Genomic DNA, 25,848 nt, shown 5'->3' on the forward strand with positions numbered 1-25,848 from the left:
GTCTACCTGGGGGCCTTGGGCCATACCTGACCATCTAACAATATGGTTTATGACAGGAGCTTTCAGCCATGCAGTATTTGCTCTATGTCTGGAGCACCAGGAGACTGAAAGCCAGCCATGTGGGCAGCCAGGGATGTCCATGTGATGGAAGCCCAAGAGAAACTCTGGACACCAAGGCTCAGGTGAGTTTCCCTGGTTGGCAATACTCTGCTCGTACTCTTACATATTGTTGTGGGGGAGGGAGCGCTGTCCATGGCTCCCCTGGGAGAGGACAAGTAGAAACTCTGCTTGGACATTCCCTGGACTCTGCCCTGTGCATCTCTTTCCTTGGCTGGTGTTAATCCATATCCTTTTGCTGTAATAAACTGACCACAACTACGACAGCTTTCGCTGAGTTTTGTGAGTCCTTCTAGCAACATTTTGAACCTGAGGATGGTCTTGGGAACCTGCTAACTTTGCAAAACCTAATATATTAGATACCTTTCTGGGAGGATAGTATTCACCCGAAAGTGACCCAGCATCATATTCACTGATATGTTCAATATCAGCTTGCCTTAGTTAGCTTGTAAATGAAAAGAAATCCCAATAAAACTAACAGCTCATATGAGAAAAGAAGCTGAAAAACGAATGGAAAACCAGCCCTATAAGGTATAGTGCATGTTATAAGACTTGAATAATTAAAATAGTTTAGGACATCTCGTAGTTGGAACAAAATAGGAAGTCCAGAAATAGACCAAAACTTATTGGGAGTTTAGCTTATGATAATAATGGCATTTCAAATCTTGGTTAAAAAATGAATTATTCAATAAATGGTGTTGAAACAACTGGTAGCCATCTGGGAAAAAATAAAGTTGGATCCATACTTCATTTCTTATATCAGGATGCGTACCAGGAGAAATCATTGATTTAAATTTTTTAACATGCTAGAAGAAACTATGGGGGGTTAAAACTAATCTAATGACTATTTTGGAGTGGGAAGAACTTTCAAAGTGTGACACAAACTACAGAAGCTATAAAAAAATGATAACTTCTATTGCATGAAAATTATGTGTGGAAAAATGAATACAAGAAAATTCTAGTACTGTCAAAGCAGAATAATATAGTAATATTCCTAGTATGTAGTGACCTTTTACTAATTAATAAGAAAAATGACTAACCATACAATAGGAAAATGGGCAGAAGAGTTCACAGAAAAGGAAACACAAAAGAGTTACAAGCACATACAAGGATGCTTCACATTACTCATAAGAAGAAAAATTGTAAAATAAAAATGCAGAGAGAGCATTTATTTTTCACTTACCAAACTGACAAAGATAAAAAGTATGTTTATAAACTGTTGGTAAAGGCTTGGGGAACAGAAACTCATATGTTGCCAATGGAACATTGATTCTGTACAATCTCTCTAGACGGCACTGGACGGCAAAAAGTAACAAATGCACACGTCTGTTGACCAGCATTCTACTTCCAGGAATTTATCCTAATCATTTTTAGACAAAGTATAGTATATCTATTTGTGGAGATGTTGTTTAAGGGTACAAACTTGCAACCAGTCGATATATAAGTCCTTAAGATCTAATGCACAGCAGAATGATTATAGACAACAGTATTGTATTATAAACTTCAAGGCTTCTAAGAGACTAGATCTTAATTGTTCTCATTACAAAAAAGAAATAATATGAGGTATAACAGAGGTGTAAAAAATTACATAGCATGTGCACAGCTGTTCATTGCAGCATTGCTTGTAAAAGACTGGAAACTACCAAAACATCTATTAAAAAAAGAGTGACTTTAATAAATTATGGTGCATTGATCAAGGCAATGGAATACTATGCAGCTCTAAAATTAAATGAAGGGAAGTAGGGTATAGATCCATGGTAGAGTGCTTGCCTAGCATGCACGAGGTCCTGGGTTCAATCCCCAGTACCTCCGTTAAATCAATCAATAAACAAACAAACCTAATTACCTCTCCCACCAAAAAATAATGATAATAATAATAATAATAAAAAAATACAGTGGTGTTATTAAAAAAAAGAACTAAACATAAAATGAACAAATAAATAAAATAGACTGAATGAGCTCCCAGATACACTTGAAAGTGAAAGAAATCAGATATAGAACATATGTGTGAACCAGGGTGATATCATTTCTATAAAATGAGAAAGAAAAGAACATTCATTACAGTGAGAACTAATGTGTGTTTAACTCTGTCCCCATCCCATGAGGTTGGGACTGTGGTTATATCCTGTTCTGCAGGTGGGGTAACCAGGGCACAGAGAGGTGCCCCGAGTCACCAGGCTGGAAGGGGGCAGAAATGGGTCTTGAGCTCAGACAGACCAGCCCCCGAGTTTGTACTGTCTTCACCATGTTCCTTCGTATGGATACACATGCAGATCTGCTTGTATATTCATGACTCTCTCTCTGGGTGGCTAAGGGAGGGGGATGGGAGAGTGTGTGTTTCACTGTATCCCCTATTAGACTATGGACCACGTGAAGTATTAGCTATTAATACATTTTAAGCGAACATACATTTCTGACTGGGAGCAGGGTTCAGGAGAGGGGATGTAAGGCACAGGACCCAGGTTCCCTGAGGCAGATGGAAAATTCTGTCCCGGGTACCAGGGAATCGAGGGTGTCTATCCACCATTCTGGGGAAACCGTGGCCTGACCATGGCACTGGGAGTCCTTGTAAGAGTGGTGGGGGGAGGTGAGCGGGGAGATGCCCAGGCCCTGCCCTTTGGAGGGCTGACCCGGCCTGCCTGGCCTCATGCTGACTCTGGGTCCAGGGTCAGGGAAGTGGGCATCAGGCTGGGCCCTCTTCTTGAGCCTCTGCTGTGATCTGTATGTTTTCTCATCATGTCTCACCCCCCACCCCTCACCCCACAGCACTCAGCAGCAGCCTGCTTCCTTGTCCCCACCCCAGGCCATTAGCTGCATGGGCCTTCTCGGCCCATCTCAGGGCAGCGGGATGGGCAGGGTATATTTCCTATGATGCAGAGAATGGGTTTCTGCCCAGAACAGTGTTTTTGCAAATGGAGGTGGTGCTGCATGGAGGAGGACCTTCAGGGTTTCAAGTGCTTGGACGTGACCCCAGCTCCAGAGAAGTGGATAAACAGTCTGCACAGCTGTGCTGGGGAGTCCGAGACGGCCAGAGAGAGGCGGTGGGCTGTGGGGCTGGTGGAAGCTCGTCACAAGAAGGTGACAAGAAGGCGTCCTTTCTCTGGCTATCCCTTTGTCTGTTTGCCTGGGCACAGCCTAAGGTGAGACGGTGAGGGAGGCCACCTCCCCCCAGTGGCTGGCTGCTCCTCCCGCTGTGGTGCCAAAGGAGCCTGAACACCTGCAACAACCACACAACCACGGTGACCAGAAACGCCACAGAAACCACAGCTGCAACCACCACAGCCAGATGACCACACGACTGCAAAGACCGTGTAACTGCAGCAACCACCCCCCCGTGCAACCACCCCGACCCAGAGCTGCTGCCACACCGGCTGCCGTCTATCACATATATGTTACGGCCTGACCTCCGGAAAGGGGGGTCCGCCACAGGGCAGCCGCGGCCCAGGGCACTGGGTAACTTCTCTGTACCTTGAGGTGGGAATGGTGGGTGGGAACCCAGATCAGGTGGATTGGGCTCAGGCCATTGGCTCCTTTTTGGCAGAAAGGTGTGATCTTTGAGGACTCCTAAGTCACCTTGGCTCTAAGTCCCAGAGGAGGGGCCATCTTTCTTGTTGTGGTCCAGGGGATGCCCTGTGATGCTCAGCGCTCAGCTCTGAGCCTAGGTGGCCCTCTCTGGGGATGGGACAAGCAGGCGGGCTTTCCTCCCATTCCAGCAGCCCACTTACTCTCGCACGCCACGGAAGGGAGGCTCTGGCCTTCTGAAAAGGGGGGATGGGGCAGCAATTTGTTGAACAGAAAACCTACGCACTGTCGGCACAATCTGGAGAATATGCCTTTGTTCTATGCAGCCCAGCACTGTTGCCCAGGGTCCAGCTCAACGGAAGGCCCGGTCCCAGCCCGTGAGGGGCTGACCGTCTGTGGGGAGACAGACTGCACAGAGAGGCCGTGTAGACTCTCAGGGCAGATGGTGCTCTGAGGGAGGGAGGGCCACAGATAGCCAGAGCCATGGGAGGGGCACGCCGATGCTTGGGGCTCTCAGGAAGTCTTCATGGAGGAGGTGGGCTTGATCTGGTTCTCAAAGGAAGGATTCCACTTACCCAACAGAGAGAGGAGAAGGCATTCCAGGAAAGAAAATAGCATGAGTGGAAGCCCAGAGGCAGCCGAGTCACTGGGTGGGATGTGTATGGGGAGGGAGGTGTGGGGGATGGGGTGGGAGAGATCCTGTTCCCCTAGTTTTGTACCTCTGTGTCCAGTGCAGGGCCTGGCATTCAGCAGCTGCTCCACCAATGAAGGAAAGTGCTCCCCTGGCAGGTGGGACAGGCCCCGAGACTTTTGCTGCTGTGTTGTGTGTGAAGTCCTAGGGGTATGGGAGCAGCAACCTGCCTCTGGGCCCTGTGGGTGGACAGAAGGCTCCAGCTCTCTCTGGGGCTGCTCAGGCAGTGCCATTTGCTTCCCTGGGTACCCACCAGGTCTGGGGCACAGCGGGATGAGCCCGGTGACCAACTGGGAGTGGCCACCTTATGGCTCTTTCAGCTTCTGCTTCTATTAGGGACTCGGCTTGAAGTCCAGCGAAAGGAGCAGACTGGTGAGGTGGCTAGTCCCCTGCCTGGGAGAGCTCTGAGGCCCTAGGTGGCAGGGGCAGGGGAGCAGGTGTGGATGGGGACAGGATGGGGGCTTATGAAGGGGGAAGCGAGAAAGGGTTTGAGTCAGAGTTTGAAGTTTGAAGCCCATGGTTTGAGGAGGGGTGGGGCCTGGCCACTCAGGTGGGGGTGGGGGGGTGGAGAGTCCCAGGCCAGAAAACAGAGATGATGGAGAGGGAGGGGGTGAGGTGGGGCAGACGGAAGAATTGCAGCTCCTGCTGAGGAGGGGCTTTATATAATCAGCAACAGGGAGTCAGGGAGTCAGGGAGATGACGTTCAGTCGACAAGGGGCAGCATAGGAAGATAATTCCATCTGCGAGGCGGTCCGGGGTGGGGAGCCGCCAGGGCAGGCGGTCCATACAGGGCCTGCTGCAAACTCAGGCATTAGTTATCCTGGGCAGTGGCCAAGGAGATGAGCAACCAGGACCCTGAGCTGGCAGGGGACGGCAGTGTGAGGTGGGGGCTGTGTGTGGAACGCGAGGAGCAGCGGGACAGGGTCTGTAATGAAGAGCAGGGGTTAGGAATATGGGAGTGAGTGGAGCTGGACGAAGATTTAGAGAACATGGGGGCTGGGAGGTGGGGGCGAGGGCCAGGGACAGAGAGAGAGGAGGTGGGGAGGAGTGCTTTCCAGATCCGAGGGGGTGTGTTTTCACAGAACTGATGTTGTCTAGGTCATTTCCAGTGAGGATCTGAACTGTCCCCTCACCCCTCCCTTGATTCCAGGCTGCTGGCCGGTGATGTCCAGGGAAGAGGAAGCTCCCCTCCTCCACTCCGGGAGAGCCGTCACTTTTGCTGACAAGTACCCCGTGCTTCCTCTTTCCTGGTTTCAGAGAAGAGCTACACTTTTCCATCAGGGCAAGGGGAACCACTTCCCCAAGCTGTCAGAACAGTGGCCTCTGAAGTTTGCCCCAGCGCTGGTCCTGGCTGTCGAGAGGGGCTGCCAGGCCCCGCCGCCATGTTCAGCCTCGTGGGGCAAGAAAGAACGTTTTCCTTCATTTCACCCTGTGTTCTCGGCCAGTGATTCTCAGCTGTGACTGAACAGCAGTATTTCCCGAGAGCTTTACAAAACCCTACAGCCCAGGTAGCAGCTGAGAGGAATGTGACTCGAGGGAGGGCATCTGTAGGCGGGAAAGCTCCCCAAGGGGTTCCTGGCTTGGGAACCTCAGTCCACTTGTGTGTTTCCTGTAAATGCCTCTTTACCAGTCTGGCTAAAATCTGGGCAGTTGTTCCTAATATTACAGTGTTTAATGTGAGGCAAACTCAGGCTGGGCCAGGGGAAAGGTGAGAGGGCAAAGGGTAATTAACTGCCAGCATGATGGAAACTTCGGAGTAGACTACTGTCCACCTCTTCCCTGTGGAACAGCTGTTTCAACCAGGCACAGGCCCCCTATTCTTGTTCCTAAGGGTCAGTAAAACTCTACCTGAACCTCCCTTCTTGTTTCATTGGCTCCCTATCTACGTACTGACCCAGACTATTACGTGTGTTTCTTAGCTCAGGCTGCTATATCAAAATACCAGGCTTAAACAACAGACATTTACTTCCCACAGTTCTGGAGGCTGGGGAGTCTGAGATCGAGGTGCCAGCATGGTGGGGTTCTGGTGAGAGCCTTCTTCTTGGTTTGCAGATGGTCATCTTCTTGCTATATCCTCACATGGCAAAGAGAGGAGGTGCTGGTGTCTCTTCCTCTTCTTAAAAGGGCACTAATTCCATCACTCGGCCACCACCCTCATAACTTCACCTAAATTATTTAGCCCTCAAAGAGCCCACCTCTAAACCCGTGACGTAGGGGATGAAGTCTTTATCATGTGAATTTGGGGAGGTGGGGGCACAAACATTCATTCCATAGCAGGTATGATTATCTTGTTCTACCAGAAAGTTTTCTCACCCTTGTTAACAATGCCAAGTTCACAACCTGACCTTGAGGGCTGAGAGGTATACTACTTGGGAAATGCCTAATATAGTTCCTGGCTCATTGCCGAAAGCAACGTATCATAGCCATTACGGATATTCCTGTTCAGATATGCTGTGCTTTTGTTGCTGGGTTCTTAATTCTTGTAATTCTCATTGTGATTTCATTCCTTAGTAATTCTTTTACTTGGGGCCCATGGGCTGTAATTTCTTTTAGTGATTGTGCGCTCACTCTTGAATGAGTAATAGTTTGCCTGGGTATAGAATTCTGTGTTGGTTAGTAACTCTCTCAGCACTTTCCAAGAGTTCCTCCCCTGTCTTTTGGCATCTGTTGCTGATCATTCTGCTACTGTCGGTTTTTCTTTTTCTTTTTTTTTTTTTTTTTGTAGGTAGTCTTATTTTCTCGGTTGGGATGCTTTTTCTTTATCCCTACATGTCTTTCAGTTTCACAATGTGTGGGCAGTTAGAAATATCATAGTGAAAATACAAGTTCCTGCATATCCATATTTAGAGCTGTTAGTGAATTCTAAATTTAATACTGAAAAACTTCAGATGTTATCTCTTTGGACATCACTCTCTCTAATTTCATCTATTCTTTTCTTCTGGAATCTCTGTGAGCTGTATGTTGGTGCCTGTGAGTCCACTTTCCATGCCTCTTAACTGCTCTTACATATATATATTTTTTTAATTAAAAAAATTTTTTTGCAGGGGGTAGGTAATTAGTTTTCTTTATTTGTTTGTTTTTTGGATGGAGGTACTGGGGATTTGAACCCAGGACCTCGTGCATGTTAAGCATGCACTCTACCACTTGAGCTATACCCTCCCCCTGCATATTTTAAAAAATACATTTTCTCCCGTTGTGCTTCTTTATGGGTGATTTCTTTGGGACTGCCTTCTAACTAATGAATCTCTCCCCCAGCGTAGAGTGCTATGTCTCTGCTGTTCAGATCCTTGGAGATGTTGATCTTTTTGAGCAAGTCTTTGACTTTTAACTTTTTGTATTTTGTCTGTTATTGTTGAGTGTTTGGAGCAGAGGGGAACTTAAAGCAAGAATTGATAGCAGTATTGTGCCTTCAAGTCCTATAATTACTATTCTTTTTGACTCCCCATCAGACCTATGATAACACCAGGCCTGCAGGGTTTACTGTCGAAAGTATAGCATGAATGCTGAGGTTGGAAGATGCCTTAAAGTTCACCTCACTCCACCTCCTCTTTTCATAGAGAAAGAAACAGGGGCCCAGTGACTTGCTTTGGGGTCCAGACATTGTTAGTAGCAGAGCCTGGGAGGTAAGCCTGACTCTGTAGCCTGGGTCTTTGAATGCCTGCCCTTGAATGTGATTTCTCTCATTTAGAGTGGCTTTCCCGCTTTGCTGCTCTGTCTGAACCTCACTCATAGTTTAAGGGTCAGCTCAAGCTCCACGCAGTCCTCTGTACTCTCTCCCTCCTCCTGAGGCAAATGGCATTTAAGAGCGAGAGAAAGAGGATCAGCTCAAATAATTACTGAGTGCCTCCCTTGTAATGGCTTTGCCTGAGGGGTCTTCTCAGTTAATGGGTGTGAGGAAACTCACATTTTTGTATACGCTACTGCCCTCTAGTGGCCACAATAGGCATCAAATGTGTTGTCCAGAACAGCAAGCAAAGTTGCCCCAAGACCAGGACAGTTTGTCTTGCGCGCGTTAAGGTCCTCATAGTCACTAATTTCCCTGTCCTGTATGGAAACATACATTCAAGTCCCATTTATTTGGTTTAATCAGAAGCTATAATCTACCTCAAAGGCACCTAACATTTTCCAGTTGACGCTGCTCATCTAGGCAGCACTGTCTGGTCGAAATATAACGTGAGCCAGAGAGTAATTAAAAATTTTTTAGTAGCATCAATTTTTTAAAAGTTTAAAAAGTTAAATTCATTTTAATGATATATTAATGTATCCAAACTATTATCATTTCAACATGTATTCAATATAAAAATTACCAAGAGATATTACACATTTTTTTTCCTTGCACTGTTTCTGAAATTTGATGTGAATTTTATAGTTACAGCACATCTCAGTTCAGACCAGCCACACTGCAAGTGCTCAGTAGCCAAGTGTGACTAGTGGCCAGTGAATATGTTCAACTGGCTTCCAAACTCTGTCTGTCCTTGTCATTGCACTAATGTTTATAGGTTCATGAGGAACATTTTCACCAATGTGCATCAGAATGAGAAAAATATGAACCATGTTTTTAAATATATAAAATCAATGTCAAATTATCACCTGCCTTGCTTAAGGGAATGCTGGGAGGTTGTCCTCCTGACCTTGTTGCTGTTAATATATTCATTCTTTTATGAAATGATGGTCATAGCAATTGACAGATTATTGATCAAGGGTTCCTATTTTGTAAATAAAGCATTCTCAGTCCTCTCCAGGGCCCCACACCTCATGTGCACATTTTACTGGTGTATGATGTATTAAATTCTGGAAGGCAGCTCCCCTCCCCAAGTATGGACAATTGATGGTCACAAATGGAACACACATCTGTGTGGCGAGGCTACGGGACAATTCTTGGCGTGTCAACTGTACACCTTTCTCTCTACCTCACAAAAACAAAAGGAAATGCAAGCTAGTGAGTGTGATGAGAATACAGTGGTGACTTTGAATTTATTCTGTAACCACAACTAAAAGAGGAAATCGTCAGCAAAATCCAGTTCTAAGCAATAAGTAGTAACTATTACTACTCAATTGAGCCTGCAGACTTTGTTGCCACACATCTGGAGGATGGCACTGCAGTCTCACGTGGCTGGTTTTTAATGCAGAGCAATGGAAGGTGGTGAAATACTAAAAGAGAAGCCACTGTTTTATGGGGAAGGACGTTAATATCCTCCTGGGCTTCATAACAGGCAATATCTGAAGTGGTGCTGGGTAAGTTTTTCTCACTGCATCTGGCTGGGAAATGGAGGGGGTAAGAGCCTGTTTTTCAGGAACCAGGGGCTGCTTTCCCCTCTGCACACTCATAAGGAGTGTCTACTTGATGTCATTCCAAACTGCAGTCTGATCTCTGGGTCCGCTCTTCTCTGACTGATGTCCCCCTTGGTTCATCTGTCTGCCCTGCATGACCTAGCAGGTCACAGCCCTAACTCAGGCTTTGAGACTGTTCTTCAACGTGTCCTTAAAATATGCCTTCTGGCCACCCTGTTTATAAATGCAAGAGTCTACCTCTCGCTCTGCTGTCACTAGGGTACTCATTAGCAGTCGTGTGTCTTTTTCAAATATGGCCTTTATGCTCAAGTCATAATAAGGAAAAGATGCTAGCAAACTGAAAATTTGTAAATCAAACAATTTTGATTGCTCTGGGAGCTTACTATTTCAGAAATCCTATGGGGAATTGTTTTGTAAATTGAGTCATCAGCCCTCTATTTGTTTTAAAAATTCGAGTTTTAATATTTCATCTTGCCGGAGGCAGATGAGTCCACTCATATTAAAAAATTTTAAAGATGCAAAGAAAAGATTGAGCCTTCAGCGCCCCTCCTCCATATTTAAATAGTGGTATATAATCACAATCATCCAGCTCCAAGCAATTAAGCTGGTATTAATGAAGGGACCCTAGTCAAAAACTGTGCCCAAAGGAAGCTTCTGCCTGAAAGCCAGGGTTAATGGTCCAGCCATTGTTTTAATGGATTTTCAATGATGTGTGAAGAGGACCGGCCAATAAGGGTGAAATTTTATGACACAGCTAAACAAGCACAATTAGCATCTTGCCATTAGGACCCTGACCCTGTTTCTGGTTTTATTTCTTGACAATCCAGGTGAACTGATTTTCTGAATGTTTAGTTATTAATTTGTGTTCAACAGAATTCATCGAGAGCTTTGTTAACTCAGAGTGAAGGTGGGAAAAGGGGTGGGGAGAGAAAAATTGGGAGTTCAAGATTTATAGATACTAACTACTACATTCAAAATAGATAAACAACAAGGTCCTACTGCATAGCACAGGGAACTATATTCAATACCTTGTAGTGGCCTATAATGAAAAAGAATATGAAAAGAAATACATGCATATACATATATGCGTATATGAGTCACTATGCTGTACACCAGAAATTAACACACATTGTAAATGGACTCTACTTCGATTAAAAAAAGCCGTAACCATACTCATTCATTTATGCATTATCTGTGGCTGTTTTCCTGTGACACAAGCAGTCTAAAGCATTCACTATATCTGGCCTTTTACTGAAAAATTTACTGGGTTTAATTGCGTCCCCTGAAAAAGACACGTTGGCGTCCTAACCCATAGTCCCTCAGAATGTGGCCTCATTTGGAAACAGGGTCTTTACGGGGGTGTAATCAAGTTATTAAAATGAGATCATTAGAAGGAGCCCTAATCCAAGATGACTGTTTTCCTTATAAAAATGGGGAATTTGGGACACCGAGTATATTAACCCTATTTTCTCATTTTGTAGATTCTTGATGCTCTGGCATCTGGGGCTTCAGCGACTGGAGTGAGCCAACCCAGGGCTAGCCTATTCCCAGAGGCAGCAAATGAGAAGCATGCCTTTTAAATGCAGACTATCCAATCCAGAGCCCACACTCCAAACTGCCTCTTCTGTCTGGCTCTCACACTCCAAGGGGCAATATTCTTAATAATCCTAGGGCCTTCCTGGACAACTGGGGACCACCTCAACAGCGCAGAGTCTGGACATTATGTAATAGAAAAGAACAAATTTGACTCCATATTAGATCTGTTTCTTTGGCTTTAACCCTGTGCCCTGCTTTCTAGGCTTAGTCTTGCTAGCTCTGCTCGTTTTGTAAAAGAATGTCACTTTTAGCTTGAAATATACAGGAGAGCCTCTTCTCAAGGCTCTGACCTTTAAGGATATTAACACCTTTGCACTTATATAAAGATAACAGGTTGCAGAATAGAAAATAACGTTTGTTTTGTCAGAGGTTTTACAGGGGCACCATGACCTGACCCACGTGGACAGCTACAAGAACAAAGAATTCCTACACCAAGAAGTTTGCAACAGCCAACCACTCCCCCTCCCCTTTTTAGCATAAAAGGACCCTGAATTCTGACTTGGGGAAGATGGTTCTCCAAGACATCAGTCTGCCATCTTCTCGGTCTTCTGGCTTTCCGAATAAAGTCACTATTCCTTGCCCCAACACCTTGTCTCCCAATTTATTGGCCTGTTGTGTAGCTAGCAAAATGAGTTTAGACTCAGTAATGATTATTCATATATACATATATGTATATGCATATATTCCTTTTCATATTCATTTTCATTATAGGCCACTATTATCCAGTCCTAAGCCTAGTCTGCTTGCTTACCATGCCTTCCTGATCCCTTCCCCGGTGAAAACCACAATAAGGACCCCTGCCTACATTTCTCTTCACTCCCTCTGCCTCCTGACCGACCCTGGTACTTCCCTGTGTGGTCCCGTGTGACATGGTGTGCCCCTCCTCTTGGGAACTCTGAGTAACAAACTATCTGTTCAATGGCAATTGTCTTCTGAGCTTTTGCTCTCACTGTACCTGAATAAAACTAAGATCCCAGGTGCATTTTAAAACACAGAGACAGGAACACACAGAGGGAAAATAATGCGAAGACACACGGGGAGAGTCAGGTGAAGATTGGAGATTGGAGAAATATATTTATCAGCTAAAGAATGCCTGCGGCTACAGAAGGTAGAAGGCAGCATGGGACATTTCCCTCCCCAGTGCCTTCAGAGGGAGTGTGGCCCTGCTGCCACCTCAATTTTGGACCTCTGGCTTCAAATGTGAAACAATGAACTTCTGTTGTTTTAAGTCACTAAGCTTGTGGGACTTTGGTATACGAATTTGGAAACGAATACATTGCCTAACCAGTTATTTCGTTTTGTTTTATCTATTCCTCATTGTTCGTTTAGGTAACGTTATTTGTATGTGTGTTACAGACATTTCAAGGTGTCCCTCACATACATTATTGTGTATGAGTCGCGCTAAGTAGCCCAGCCAGTGGGGAAGCTCAGGTAACCCAAGACTGAGGCTCAGAGACCCCAGGGGACTTGTACAAGGTCCCCCACAAGGCAGGGAGTCGTGGGAGAACTAGGATTTACAGAGGGCTTATTACGTGCTTTCCTCATGTTATCTCAGGACCCCTGAGATAACCAACCTGAGGTTAGCTGCTGAGCCGTTACCCTCATCAGCAGAGAGCTAGGAATGGAGGACACTCCCCCCCCCCCCCGTATCTACCTGGCTTCTCAAGGCAGAGCCACAGGAAGGAGATCAGACACCCACAGCATTGTCCCGCCCTGACTAGAACCTAGAACCAGCTAGCCCTTTTGGGACCGTCTTGGGAAGTTGTTTCCTCAAAGGACCATGCCGTGTGTGTGTGTGTGTGTGTGTGTGTGTGTGTGTGTGTGTGTGTGTGTGTGTGTGTGTGTGTAAATGAGGCAGGATTGCTCAGGAGACCCCTTCTGTTGCCCGGGGAGAGGCCCGGGGCTGTCCCAGTGTGGAGCCTTGTCGGGACAGCCGGAGCTGGCTCTGGTCAAGGCTTGCTTGGTCTGGACGCTGTGGATTCCCCCGACCTCTGACACCAGGCGCCCAGCGAATCTCCTGAGGTTCTTGCAGCCATGATCTTTCCTATTCAATTATTACAAAGATTCTTCCACCTCGGGGATATTTTGTAGTTATGCCAGGATTTGGGGGAACGGGAATGGGGTGCCCATCCCAATAGGGGACTTATCCCCGTTTTATAGATGAGAACACTGAATGTCAGTGGAGTCAGTTCTCTAAGCCAGTCAGGGGTGATGGTGGCGATGGGAGCTGGTCCTTCTGGCTCCATGGCTCCTGTCATCACACCGCGCTGAGGTGGGGCAGGGTCCACGCCCTCCGCCTCTTTGATCTTTAAGCTTTGTTCGGAATGTGACAGCCTATGAGCTCCATGTGCGCACTTGTGCGCTTGCGCGCTCTCCCATGGGTGCGCATGCGCACGTGTGTGAGAGAAAGCGCGCGCACGGGAGAGGGAGCCGGGAGGGAGTAGCTGAGAGAACTCTCCTCAGGGCGCTGAGTGTGGAAAGTGCCCAGGGCCACTGGGCGTCACCAGCTGAGGTGGGAAGGATGGAGAGTAAGAGGCAGAAGAGTCGGAGTGCGTCTTGGAGGACAGAAGAAGCAGGTGAAAGTATAGAAGGAAGGAAGAGTGCAGAAGAGACGGAGGGACACCCACCTCTGGCCTCTACTCTCCCCCTAAAACAAGTCAAAGAAGGTGCCGCTGTCCTGGCCTCTGTGACACTGGTTCCCGAGACTGCTCGGCCTGGTTCAGCCTTCACCGGAGGACGCAGGTATGACCCGGGGCCTGCGGCTGGTCCGGGGGCGTGAAAGCCTGGGGTGGGCCCGGGGCATCTGGCCGCAGGTGCCGGAAGCTGGGTTTGGGAGAGGCTGGTGGAAGGACCCCCGGAGGCGGGGCCCCCCTCGGGCGGGTCGGGCAGGTGGCCTGGCACTACTGACAGGCAGCCGATGGATGTCACAGCAGTGGGTGAGGAGGAGGCCTGCGCTTCCTGCCTGTGGTTGGCTGAGTAACGGGCCCTGAATATGTCCCCGTCCTCACCCTGGAATCTGTGAATGGTGCCTTTTATGGAAAAAGAGACTGCAGACGTGAGTAAGTTAAGGATCTTGGCGATGGGAAGAGGCTCCTGGATTATCCATCTGGGCCCCCTGTAATCACAGAGCTCCTCTGTGTAGCTGCAGGGTTCCCCAAGCACGTAGTGTGACAGAAGCAGTTTCCTACATCTGATGAAAATTTGCTGGACACCTAATACTTGCCAGGGACTGCTCTGGGGGCCTGGAAAACAGCAGCGAATAGCACAAAGCCCCCTGCCCTCCTAGTGTTCACAGTCTAGTGGAGGGAGACAGGCAGGAAATAGGCCAGTACTTGTATATCAGGTGGTGGTAAGCACCGTGGGGAAAATGATCAAGGTGAGGGGGGAGAAAATTCTGGGGTGGACGGAGGAGACAGTGGTCAGGGAGGGCCTGATAGGATGCAGTCTGAGCCACGGAGCTCTCTGAAGGAAGAACATTCCAGGCAGGGGGAATAGCAGAACAGAGGCAGGGGACAGGAGCATGCCGGGCACTTTCAAGGACAACAAGGAGTCCAGGGTGGCAGAGTGAGTGGTGGGGCAGTGACAGGATGTGAAGTGTGTGCAGAAGCAGAGGGTGGATGGCATGGGGCCTTGTGCCAAGGGCAGCCTTCTTGAGCAGGGGAGTGAGCTGGTCTGAGTGTTAAAAAATTCCCTCTTGGTGACCTGAGACACCTTCTTTCTCTGTTCTGCCACTGGGCCTTGGGCCCGCTGAAGGTTTGGCCCTTGGCTACATTACAAAACAGACAAGGAAACCAGTCTTTGTGGCTCCATCCTCCTCTTTCTTACCCCATTTCTCCTCATTAGTGGAACCACTGGCCTATGCATGGTCCTCTCCTCTCTTTTATACAACACCCCCTGACTCCCCTCTCCCCAATAATTTATCAGTCATTTACACTTTAGTCACATCAAGGATATGTATCTCATTACCTTCTCTAAAGCTATGAATTGAATTGTATTCCCCCCAAAAGACATGTTGAAATCCTAATCTTCAGTACCTCAGAATGTGACCTTATTTGGAAGTAAGGTTATTACAGGTGTGATCGCTTAAGATGAGGTCATACTGGAGCAGGGAGGGTCCTTAATCCATTATGACTGGTGTCCTTGTAAGAATTTGATGTGAAGATATGAGGGAAGAATGCCACGTGAAGATGGAGGCAGAGATTGGAGGGATGCAGCTGTGAGCCGACAGATGCCAAAGATGGCTGGAAACCACCCGAAGCCGGGAAGAGGCAAGGAAGGATCCTCCCCTACACCCTTCAGAGAGGGCAGGGCCCTGCTGACACTTTGATTTCAGACTTGTAGCCTCCAGAACTGTGAGAGAATAAATTTCTGTTGTTGTAAGCCACCCAGTTTGTGGTACTTTGTCATGGCAGCCCTAGGGAACTACCACAGGGATATGATCTTTTTTAGGGTCTTATTTCTAATTGTGAAATTTGAGATTTTATGCTATCCAAAGAAATTTCTGGCATTCTATTAGCCTACTAATCGGACTTTACCTGAAGTTTACCCAATGATTTGTGTTTTGGGGGGATCTTGGGGCTGCATGAGAATTCAGAAGGGCCCATTTCTCTAAACTGCCAGGATGTGCTTGTCTTTGGGGGTGGGGCAGCTGGGGAGGAGTCCAGCTGGACCCCTGCCCCACTCCTGGGTGCAGTGTGGTTCCAGGACACGGAGAGAGTGGGTGTGGGAAGAGGGAGATGCAGAGGTCTCAGTCCTGGGCTTCCTGGGCTGTGGCAGAGGCTCGATGGGGGCGGTCTGGAGCCCAGGGACATTAGATGCTCAAACCTTGACTATTATTTATTTGTCTGAGGGTTAAACTGTCCATAGATGTTAATTACTGAGCCTTTCCCAGTGCAGATCTGTTCACAGGCCAGGGATACGGAGTGATCAAGACAGAGACCCCTTCAAACAAACACTCGCTTGCAAATGTTCACCGCAGCATTATTCATGATAGCAAAAGGCACAGACAACCCCAATGTCCACCGGCTGACCTATGGACAAAACCAGTGGACAAACAAAACACAGCATATCCATACCGTGGAATGTCATTCAGCCTTAAAAAAATGAAATACTGCTATCTCCTGCAACACGACGAACCTCAAAGGCATTATGCTGAGTAAAATGAGTCAGACACAAAAGGCCACATACTCTATGATTGCATTTATATGAAATGTCCAGAATAGGCAAATCCATGGAGACAGAAAGCACACTAGCAACTGCCAGGGATTGGAGGAGGTTGGGATGGGAAGCAACTGTTTAATGGGCATGGGGTTTCCTTCTGGGGTGATGAAAATGTTCGAGATCTAGGTGGTGGTAATGGTTGCATGCCATTGTGCATGTACTAAATGTCACTGAATTGTACGTTTTAAAATGGCAAATTTTATGCTGTTTTACCACCCAGACACAGAAAACCCGGAGTCCCTGCCCACCTGCATTCAAGTGGAGAGGAGACAATTAACAAAGAAATATATGTTTACGGGAAGTGCTGTGAAGACAAAGAAGACAGGCTAAGGGGACAGAGAGTGACGGGGAGGTGCTGTTTTACAGGGTAGTCACTGCTCGTCTTTCTGAGCAGAATGTGAGGGAGAGAGCCCGGGAGATGGCTGAGAGGGGTCCCTTCCAAGAAGAGGGAGCAGAAAGGGCCAAGCTCCTGAGGCAGAAGTGGGCTGGAGTATTGGGGAACCGGCAGGAGGCCAGTGGGATGGAGCCATGGGAAGAGGGCATGCAGGAAAAGAGGTGGGGAGAAGAGGAAAGAGGCAGCCTGGAAGGGTCCTTAGCGCCCTGGGAACCCCCAATGGGCAGGGCAGCGGAGTGCAGGGGGGGGAGCATGTGCAGAAGCGTCAGCCAGGAGGGGTTGGGGGGGCTGCAGAATGAACAGGTGGAGGAGACTGGACAAGCTGGCTTTGTCTGTGTCAAGTAATACTTGTGAGAGCTATACAGACGGTGTCTCTCCGGTCTTGGTTACCATGCAACATGGTCGTGATTAAGCAGATGTGTAACTAGGTGAGGATTTTTGTTGTGCTTTTTGAGTGCAATACTTCAATATGTTCATTTATTTACTTTTCATTCAGGTTGTATTGAGTGACATACTACATTTCACACAGGTGGGTCTCCTGTTGTCCCCTTGCCCGGGGCTCCCTGCCGCCCCTCACCCTGCTTTCTTCTTTCCCAGTGCACGCACTTCTCAGCACCCCATGCGGATATACACCGCTAGTGGTTAATTTCAGTGTCAGCTTGGCCAGGCTACAGTACCCAGTTATTCAATCAAACACTAACCTCGTGCTGCTGGGAAGGTATTCTGAGGGTGTGCTAAACATCTCCCATCAGTTGACTTTTTGGAAAGGAGATTACTCTCGATAGCGTGGAATCGGTAGAAAGACTTTAACTACAAAACTGAAGTTTTCTTGTGAAAGAGGAGATTCTGCTTCAAGACGGCAGCTTCAGCTCTTGCCTGCCAGCCTCCCCTACAGATTTCAGACTTGCCAGCCCCCACAATCACATGAACCAACTCCTTGAAATTAGTCTCTTTCTATATCTACATCTATACAAGCACTTACGTAGACACATATGTACACACATGTATTTCCTACGGGTTCTGTTTGTCTGGAGATGAATAAAGTATCTCTTTATCACCCCTCCCCCTAGATGCAGGTTCTTGCCCGTTTCCTTCACAGCTGTGTCCCAGGGCCTAGAACAGTGCCTGGCAGTCGTGGATGCTGAGTCACTATTGTCCAGTGGAAAATCCTTTGTAACTCTTGTTTGTCTGTTGGTGGCTCAGCTTGGAATTCAGGAGGAAGAAAAGAGGAAAAAAAAAGAGCCACAACCGTCTTATCTGAGCTGGGATTCCCCACGAGGGTCCCAGCGCTGGGGTCCTGCTGTTGAGTGTATGTATCTCTTGGCAGCTGAGAAAAAGCTGTGTGGCAGTGAAGAATTTCACATTTAAGCTCAAGTTCAGTTTCTCCTAGCAACATGCCCTCCCCCGGCTGCTGGCGGGTGTAATCCAAGCACCAAATACATGCAGCCAGGGCAGTTTGTGTTGCCAGGAGAACAGGCACTCCCGACTGCTGTGGTATCACCAGGGGCACAGGGTGGGCGGTGCCTTTTGTTTCCCCAGTAATTGTTTTACAGCAAGGTGTGCGGGAGGAGCCAGGTGAGTGGGAGAATGAGGGGAAAAACTTGAGCCCTCATATTTGTTTGTTTAGGAACCAGTGGTTAGTGCAAAGCCCCTTGTTTCAGAAAATGTCCCAAATGGGTTTGCAGTTAGGGACAGAGTCTGGGAGCTTATGAAACATCCAGTTCCCCCTGCTGTTTGGTGTTGTGCATCCACAGAGGTCTGGATCAGAGCATGAAGTGTTGGGGGTGGATTGGGGGTGGGGTCTAGGCACGAAAGGATCAAACTGGCATTGGTTGGGGCGAAGAGGGATTTCGGTTTCCAGATTTTGCATTCACTTAATTATGTTCACAGACCACCTTGACCTCCATCTTCTATCCGACTGTTAGGGCAGAATCAGCCAGGTTGACCAGCTGAAAAACAAACCAGAATACCTGCCCTTGTGGTGGCCTTGACTCTTACTCTGTTGGCTTGAAGGGTCATTGGCCTGGAAAGGATGGTGTGGTGTAGTTGGGGGATGGGAGGAGGAGGGCCAAAGAAAATTCCACTCACGGCCACCCTTTATAAGTTTACCCCAGATTGGTAACCGCCCTGTTACCACTTCCACTCTGTAAAAGAGGAAGCTGTCCTAGTAAGTGACAAAGCTGTGAGCTGGGCCCACCTCTGTCCCATTCCAGAGAACACCTTCTTTCTCCCACGTCTGCTGCCCCGGTGGGATGAGGTGTTGTCTGCACGGGGACTTGAGGGAAAACATGTGGAACATTGCTTTGGGCCTATTTTCCGAGAGAATGCCCTAAGGAAACAAAATTCAAGTTCCCTTCTAGAGAAATCTCAGGAAGAGTAGTTGGCAGAAAAATATACATGTGATCATTGAACTGATTTTATTTTTCTCTTGAACTCATGGAAAGACTGTTTCTGAGCTTTTACTACAGTCAGGTGGTGTCATGAGACTGAGCTCCTGCCAGTGGACAGGGCTGAAGGAACAAACACCCGTGCCCAGCATGGTCCTAAAGCCTGCGTGCACTGTCTATGTGCTTTCTTCCTACCTGCTTGTTGGACACAGAGGACCCAGGGTGGGGCTCCATGTCGCTACAAAAGGGTGGCGCCCCAGGAGGAAGTCTGGGTGCCTGATGACTTTGTGGAGCAGAGTATCTCCTATCCTTGACGATACTGGATTACGAGCGGCAAAAGGCTTTGTTGTGTCTAGCCCTTGGCTTTAGGGGTATTTGTTATAGCAGTTAGGCTCTGCTGATTAATACAGAGCATACAGGAGGGTGTGTGATAAGGTCACTATCGTTGAGGGGGGAGAGAGTGGTATCTGGCAGAGGTATTCCCACGAGGAAGTGGGGAGGGTCCTCCTGGGGTCAGAGGGGTGAGGTGTAATTACCCACCCTACACTAGGAGAAAAGGGAGCCTGTGTGTGTGAATTGCAGTAAACACCCTCTAGTGGGGCCCTTTCTGAACTGTGATTAAAGATAATGATGAGAATAAAAGTTAATTTTTATTGCACTCACTTTTCTAAGTGCTTTACATGGATTATCTCATTTAATCTTCATAACATCCCAGTGAGGTAGGAACTTGGGTGCCTTAAGTGTTCCGGGTTGCTTAGGAAGCCACACCGTTTGATCATCTCTGAAATGGTGCCAGATGTTCCTGGAAACATCCCCGAGGGAACAGGAGCACTAGGGTGACCAGGAAGGTGGTTGGGAAGGGGTGAGGCCAGCCTGCATTCGTTGTAGGTTTAAAGAGAAGGTCTTGTGTAGACCTGTGCTTAGGCAGAGGGGGCCCCAGAGGGGCTGGACGTGTGCTCCTCTGACCCCAGGACCCCTCAGAGCTGCTGTCTCGTCTGCAGAGGGGACTGTTGGTAGAAAGAGCCTTGGTTGCCCTTTCTGCTGTGTCCTATGAAGGTACCTTATACAGGAGAGGTGCTTGGCCAAAGTTTGTTGAATCCACATAACAAATACTTAAAAAGGGCCTACTGTGCCAGGCAAGGTACTGATGCTGGGGAGACACTGGTGTGCAGAAGGACATGGCCCCTGCCCTCATGGGGCTTTCAGTCAGGTTCTAGATGACAGTGGTTTAGTTGGAGGACAAGCTGGAGGTCACAGGAACTACTGTTGCAGCCAAGTGTGTTACAGCTCAGTGTTATAGCTCAGTTGTGACAGCAACCTGGATCTGGACGAGAGACCAAGCAGCACTCAGAGGGTTGGAGAACTCAGGTTTATTATGCTGGCGGGCCCAGAGGAGTTAACATTCAAAGCTCTGGACCCCATCTGTAGGTTTACACAGGCTTTTGTAGGCTTCCAGTCTACACTTTGCAACATCATATGCAAATAAGGTGTAACAAAAGTTGACTGATTAGGAACAAGCTTTGTAGAAATGGACCAATCAGGAGTGATAGAAATGGACCAATCAGGAGTGATAGAAACGGACCAATCAGGAGTTAGCTCAGGGAACCAATAGAATCTTAGGGGTAAGTTCCACTTTCCTAGAAGTAAGCCATTTCAAAGGCAAAAAGCAAGATAATGCCGCTGGGCCAGGGAACCGGATGGTGCTGGCAGGAGGGTAGTGGCCCTGCCTGGGGGTCCTGCTGGTCTTTTTTATGGGGCTTCACACCTCACTACCAAGGAGGGGTGGGAGAGGGTAAAACTCAGAACAGGGAGTCCAGAAGCCTCCAAAGCCAAGCCATGCAATGTGACTGGGAAGGGCTTGTTTACCTGCAAGTGTTTTCAGACAACCAGAAGCTATTGGTAGCAGTCCTTCTTCTGCAAGAACTGGTAAAATGCATTTCACAGGTGAGGGAGGGAGGGGGCCGGAGCCCCCTGACCTCAGGGAGCCAGAAGGGGAGCTCCAGAGGGGAAATTTGGATCATTCTTTTTTAGGACCAGCAAAACAGGCTCTTTCCATTTTTGGATGTCACTTTGGGATCTACATTTGATTTGCTCAGTGCCCCAGGCATTCAGATGCAGGGGCGGTCTTGCCTCAAATTAGGAAAAATATAATCACTGGTCGGTCTGGAGTCTGGAGAGATGATTTGCAGTCCAGAACGCTGCATGGAGGCAGCCCCCCCTTCTCCCCACTAACTCTAGCCCCTCCCTGAATAGAAACATTCCAGAGTGTAAGTGTTTTCTTTTTGGTGGATGTTTGGCCCCCGGGTGCAGGCAACTTGATGTCCCACTTCCTTAACCGGGATGTGTTCTGAGTAGGAGCAGCTGCCCTGGGCGTGAGGCTAGGTCCCCTGTTAATGTAAGCAGTGTCCAAAGTGCAGAGGCTTCCTCACTCTCCACATGTACCAGATAAGCTCTGGGACTCCCACGTACTCTCCACGTCAGGTTTAGTGAAACTCACAGTGACTTACAGGTGAGTGGGCAGAATTACCCAAATACCCCTGTTCCGGTCATCACTCCTGAACTTTAGCCTTCTGCACCCAGCTGCTTTCTTGGATGTCCTGCCACACTTCAAAGTCAACATGTCTCCCTTCCCTCAACTATTATTTCTAGAATTTTCTCCAGGACTGGCCCACTGAGGGTAGGAGATAAAGAACCAAAGAAGAGGTGGTCCCTATCAAGTGGACAGTCTCTGTGCAACGGGTCCCTTCCTTCCTTTACTGGACCAAGCATTCCTTGAGAGCAGGGGCTGCCTTTGCTTCCTGTGTGTTCTCCACACCTGGGAATTAACACATAGTAGGTGCTCACTGAACAGCATTGCCTGCAATGTTGAATAAGTGAAACGCCTGTCCTCAAAAGACTTTGGGATGATGGGGGAAGCAGAGAAGGGAACTGGTAGTTGTGGTACACCCCACACACGTTAGGGTGGAGGTGAGCTGGAGGAGGGCACTTGAACTATATCCCCAAGGTGGGGCTCAGGGACAGCTTCCTGGAGGAGGCAATCTTGTGCTGAGAACTGACAAGTAAGTGAGAGGCCACCCGGTGAGAAAGGGGACGGGGTTGTGGGAGAGGCCACTCCAGATACTGACAAGGCAGTGCAGGGCACTAGCTGACAGTATATTTGGGCAGTGGTAGGAGGCCCAGGGCAGGTGGACAAGCGCATCTTTCTGCATATCAGCCCCACCTTCCCTGACCTCCCAGTTTCCGTGGAGGGACCTCTGTTCTCCTGGAGACCTTTCTGGCAACCCTTCACAGCCCATCTTCTCTCTTCCTTGGGACTCTTGTTTTCTGCGTTCTGTGCCCACCTGGGGTCTCCATTCTAGTTCTACCACGTTGCCCTTCTGTTCTGCTTGCCTGGATTACTGTGCAGACCACCTAACCGGTCCTGCCCTTGTCTTTTTTGGCTCCAGTCCACCCCCAAATACTTCTGCCAGATAAAGAGCTCAGTCCTGGCTACAGCCCTCCCTGTCTAATAGCTCTCAGTGGCTCCCAAGTGTCTACTAAATTAGGTGAAAACTTCTCGACTCAGCATGCCAGGACACCAAACTGTAGGTTCTGCCTAACATTCGAGAATCTTCTTCCGTTATCCACATTCATGTAGCCAGCACCAAACTGGACTCTTCATTCTTCTCCAAAAACATCTGAGTTCCTTCTGCCTGGAATATCTGTCCTCATGTCCCCAAATGTCTCTGGGCTCCTCTGTATCTCTCAAGGCCAATCTCCAACTCTGCTGTCTCCGGGAAGCCTTTCCCCTCTGCCTGATAAATCTTATTTTATAGCCCCTATCTCGTATCACAGCACAGTTCTAACCTTCCTCCTGGAGCATGGGAGATTGCTCTCAAGGTTGGCAGCAGTGAGGGGCTATCACATGTGTTACAGCCAGAGGACCCAGGTAGACAGGACCTAAACCCTAGCAACCACTACCCACAAAGTTCCGGAGGGAGAGTTAGAGGAAGAGAGGAGAGGAAAGAAGTCACGTTCGATGGTGGCTGGGCTTGGGCCCCACACCCCACACCCCACACGTCAAGGCTGGGCTGAGCCTGGGGGCTTTCTTCTCCCCGAATCTCTGTTCCTGCTGTGCCCTGGCCAGCCACATGGACAGACCAGGGAGAGGGGTCGGCCTGAGCCAGCGAACTGGTCTGCTGCCTCAAGAGGAGAGAGAGGGCCAGCCACTCCCCCAGCCCATGTTTTAGGAATGGTGACCACACCCACCTGCAAATATGGGCCAGTCTGTGACCAATCAGATGAGCATTCTCCCTCCTTGGGACAGAATGACATGGGAGGAGGGTGGGGTGTGCTGGGAGGGAGCCCTGTGATGTCTCCTCTGAAGTCTCCCAACACCCAGCACAGCACTAGAGACTGCACAGAAGCAAAAGGGACTCAGTGAATTAATTTGAAACCACTGCCAGTATGAGTGATGGTCTGAGTCTGCCCTCACCTCAGGGTCCAGACCTGAAACCCCTAGACTGGGTAGAATGGGCATCAGAGTGAGCCCTCTCCCTGCCTCCCTGCAAGGACACACAGCCGTGATCAATAAGTACCAATGACCCACTGGGCTTGGAGGATTCAGAAGAGATAGATTTCAAGGTTCACACCCAAAGATCCTAGCTCTCTTTGGGAGACCATCACAGGGGAAATAGATATTGCATAGCGACACGGGAGCCAAGAGGGTGGAAAGCCTGAGAAGCAGAACAAATCAGGACAAAACCACTGGAAAGTGGAAATACTTGGGCTGTGAGAGTGGATACAACTCTCTCTGGTTAAGGGAATGGGGAAGGGGGCCATTGGAACCTGTATAAGGATCTTGTATCAAAGGGGATTTTTAAGACATGCATCAAACAGAAGAACTGAAACCTCAAACTCCTGTCTCCCCTGCCAGATGTGGGGGCTCTGGTCAGCTTGCCCCATCCACTCTCCTGAAGCCGGTCTTCTGGCTCTGTCCATGGTGGAGAGGCAGTGAGTAATGCTGGTTGGCTCACAGCTTCATTTTGAGGTGGGCTTTGAGGCCAGGTTTGCCTCTTATTTCTCTCCCTTACTCTCATGTCAGCTCTCATCCTGTCTAGCCTGGACTCCACCTCTAAGGAGATCAGAATGGTACCAGCAGGTGGATCTGTTCTCATTTAAGGACGATGCCTCTGCATGTAGACTAGTGGCGGTGTTCATGCGAATTCTGAGTAGCTACCGGCGGCTGCCAGGGATGTCCCAGGCTGAGGCGTGTTCCCCGGATTCTGCAATCTGCCTTTGCAGTGGTTTGGAGTAGGATCCTATGTAACTTTTGGCTGCATCTTCATCTTCCAAATCCTCCAGATCTTTTTGGGGATTGTAATGCCTGTTCATTCCCTTGGTTTCCTAAAGAGTAAGCTGCTTTCTAAATTCGATATAGTAAAACCCGTGAGACAGTCTTGATCATTTAAATCTCCCATATGGAACCTGGTGTCTTTGGAACTCAACTGCATGTTCTTTTCACTCACCTCCAAATAAAAATCTCTCATTTGAGGAGTTTTTAATAGTCAGGACTTGCGGGTCTTCCTCTTTAAGCAAGAGTATTTGTAATTGCCTCTCGTCACGTGGCTGCTAAAGTTATTAAGGGTCAGAAACTTTGAATAGTGATGGCTTTTGTCCTTCCAAATGCTTTCCTCAGCCTTCTCTTGAGGGAAGGTGGGTAGGCATTTATTTTTTACTATCGTCGCCCCCAGGTGGGGAAATCCAGGAATCTGCTGATTAGAGGGGACAAGGAGCCCAGGCAGAGTTGGGGTTAGACTCTGGACTCTCCCTGGGTCCTGTTCCCTGGATTTCATCTCCAGGGCGAGGAGGGCTGCTCCTAGCCTCAGGGCTGCAGACTTCCTCTATCTTTGTCTGCTAATCAGCCCAGGGCAGTACAGGGGAGCTGGGGATTTCAGTGGATAGCACCCTCAGCCCCCCAGCCAAATATTCTCTTATGGAAGGAGAAGCCTGGGGGCTGGCTGTGCAACAGAGAGAAAAGAGCCCCTGCAGACAGCCCTGTTTTCCCAAATGAATTAATTTCCTGTGACCTCGATCCTACCAGCCCTTTTGGTGATATTCTGTCTCCCCGCCAACCTTCCTTTTCTTTTGCCTTCTCTCCCTTTGTCCCTGCAGAGGCCCAGGGCAGGCAGAGGCCCAGGGCAGGCAGAGCCCCAAGGCAGGCAGAACCCCGCCGCCGATTCCGCAGGTCGCCACTGGGTGGCGCAGCCGCCCGCGGTGTGCAGGCTCGGGTTGCGGCTCCGGCTCCAGGTGGCGCATCTTGCCTTCGCCTCCCCAACCCCCTACTGGGGAGCCCGACTTCTGGGGACACTGGGGAGAGGAGGCGAAGGGAAGGAGGTGTCTTCCCAGAGCCTGGGGCAGCGGCTCCCAGGCTGTGGGGCTCGGCGGGGCTGAATAAGGCTCAGGGTCCTTTATAGAGAAGTGGATGGGCCGGGATGCCCAGGGTGGGGCAGGGTAGGGTAGAGAAGGGTGAGGAGAGGAGGAGGTTGCTGGAACTTCTTTTTCCCCAGGGAAGTCCTGTCTGGGTTAGAATAGGAAAATTGGAAACTGGAAAATTGCATTCCAAGAGCAGAGGAGGCAATATCTCTGCA

The sequence above is a fragment of the Camelus bactrianus genome, chromosome 21 (assembly GCF_048773025.1).
Source record: "Camelus bactrianus isolate YW-2024 breed Bactrian camel chromosome 21, ASM4877302v1, whole genome shotgun sequence".
NCBI classification, from domain to species: domain Eukaryota; kingdom Metazoa; phylum Chordata; class Mammalia; order Artiodactyla; family Camelidae; genus Camelus; species Camelus bactrianus.